Source organism: Elephas maximus, chromosome 13 (genome assembly GCF_024166365.1).
Source record: "Elephas maximus indicus isolate mEleMax1 chromosome 13, mEleMax1 primary haplotype, whole genome shotgun sequence".
In the NCBI taxonomy this organism is placed as follows: Eukaryota; Metazoa; Chordata; class Mammalia; order Proboscidea; family Elephantidae; genus Elephas; species Elephas maximus.
In genome coordinates, this window is record NC_064831.1 from 87,243,726 (window position 1) to 87,246,164 (window position 2,439).

The window sequence follows — 2,439 nt, forward strand, 5'->3', positions numbered from 1 at the left end:
TGTCGACAAGAGATTATTTCTAGATGAGGGTCTTAGCGTCCTAGGGGAGCTGATTCCACTCAGCAGGGTGAGCAGCTCACACACACAGGTCAATTTACTCATTGTAGGATTAGATTTCTGGTTTGGCTGCCAAGAATCCCTGAACCCTCTCGCTTCCGTATTGGTACACAAGGGGATTTTCTTAAGTTACATGGTGACTCAGTTGAGAAGAGGCTGTAATAGAAATTAAAGGAGAAAACGCTGCATGCAGTTTCAAAAATTTTCCCTTGTCTAAATATTTCTATAGAAGTGTCTTTTTGGAAAGGGCCACATTTGTTACCGTAAGCATCCATCATTTCTTGTTCAGAGATCCCAACTCCGTGACTCCTTAAGGTGTTTTTATTGCAACGGTGCTCAGGAATTCTTGAATTCAAATTACTGTTGATTAATTATATAAGTAATCTGTACATCCATTTGGGCTCTTAATGATATTTTAGAAGGAGCAATTCTTTTTATATATATATATTTATTAACTTTTATTGAGCTTCAAGTGAACGTTTACAAATCAAGTCAAACTGTCACATATAAGTTTATATACACCTTACTCTGTACTCCCACTTGCTTTCCTCCTAATGAGTCAGCCCTTCCAGTCCCTCCTTTCGTGACAATTTTGCCAGCTTCCAACTCTCTCTATCCTCCCATCCCCCCTCCAGACAGGAGATGCCAACACAGTCTCAAGTGTTCACCTGATACAAGCTCCAACCCATTGTCCAGTCCAATCCATGTGTGATGAGTTGTATTCGGGAATGGTTCCTGTCCTGGGCCAACAGAAGGTTTGGGGACCATGACCGCCGGGATTCCTCTAGTCTCAGTCAGACCATTAAGTCTGGTCTTTTTGTGAGGATTTGGGGTCTGCATCCCACTGATCTCCCGCTCCCTCAGGGGTTCTCTGTTGTGCTCCCTGTCAGGGCAGTCATCGGTTGTGGCCGGGCACGAGCAATTCTTTTTTTAATGATATTTATTTTGTTGTTATTGTTGAGAGTAGACACAGCAAAACATACGCTGATTCCAGTTTCCACCTGTATCATTTGGTGACATTATTACATTCTTCAAGTTGTGCAACTATTCTCACCCTCTTTTTCTGAGTTATTCCTGCCTCATTCACATAGATTAAAAATATGGAACACTTCACTATTTGTGTGTCATCCTTGCATAGGGCAATGCTAATCTTCTGTGTATCCTTCCAATTTAGTATATATGCTGCTGAAGTGAGCACAGGAGCAATTCTTTTAAAGCAATCCAAGGCGGGTAAGTTGTGGCGGCATCATAAAAGTTGAGTAACAAGTAATCACGATATAGAGAGATTGTTGAAATGGCAACAAGACCAGGATTGCAGTAGGTAGTTACAGGTATCAATGTTGCTATACCTGTTGAATTATAAAGACTGAATGAGATACACAAAACCCTAAACTGTGAATGGAAAAAGTACTATTTAGACATATTTTCACACACACACACATATATATCCTACGATAAGGGAGCTACTAATAACAGAGAAATGATTCAGAGCCTATAAAAACTGCCACTTTCCACTTGCCTGACACCATACTTAAAAGACAAAATAACGTCAGTGCTTCCTAAAGATCGCCCAGGGCTGGTAATCGTCAGAGACAATGTTCCAAAGATTCGGAGTCACAGGCCCAATGTGCTCCTTGAAATCCTGACTTGGTAGATGGAATGCCATTGGAAGGCCAGTATTCTTAGGAAGTTGTCTGAGTGATTCTGATGCACAGTTAGCTTCAACAATCCTGGGCCTTGCCACTTGCCTTCACACATTAAAAAAAAAACCAAACCAAAGCAAAAAACAAAAATCCAAGCGAAGTAGTTCAATAAGAAAGATAAGTAGTTGTGTTTAACAAAAGACTTTAGGTGGCTTAGAAAATCTAGTCCGGAAAACCTTCAGAGTAGCAGAGTAGTAATTTATATAGTGACCAGTGAAGGCAGGCCTGGTGTAATGTGTATGTATGAGTGACATAATTTATTTTGTTTTGATAACCTAGAACAAAACTGGTTGGCTTACTGCTTGGGTTAGCCATTTAATTTCATTGGCCCTCAGTTTCCTCATCTGTCAGGAAGAACAGCATAGTTTCTCTTCAGACACCTGCCAGCAATAGTTTAGAAATCAGGGATCAAATATTTTAAAAATGATAGAAAAACAGAGTACTGGCTATATTTATCTAGGCACTTGTAGGAAGAGATGATTTCTAGATGTGGTCTTAGTGTCCTAGGGAGCAAATACCTCTAGTTTGAAGAGAGGATGCCTCAAAAAATAAACACACAAACAGAGAGAAAGTAAGAATATTAACGTATATTGTGCACTAACTATATCCTAGGCACAATACTAAGCACACTGCATAAATTACTTAATTTTACTCTTCACACAAACCCTAAGAGGCTAGG

General features: G+C 39.9%; 1 non-coding gene across 1 annotated transcript; it reads right to left on the bottom strand.

Annotated features, from left to right (window-relative positions):
* Positions 1–1,151: 1,151 nt before the first annotated feature.
* On the bottom strand, positions 1,152–1,255 carry LOC126057582 (U6 spliceosomal RNA). The gene has a single exon (XR_007512661.1). It is a non-coding gene; the product is annotated as a U6 spliceosomal RNA (small nuclear RNA).
* Between the last annotated feature and the right edge of the window lie 1,184 nt (positions 1,256–2,439).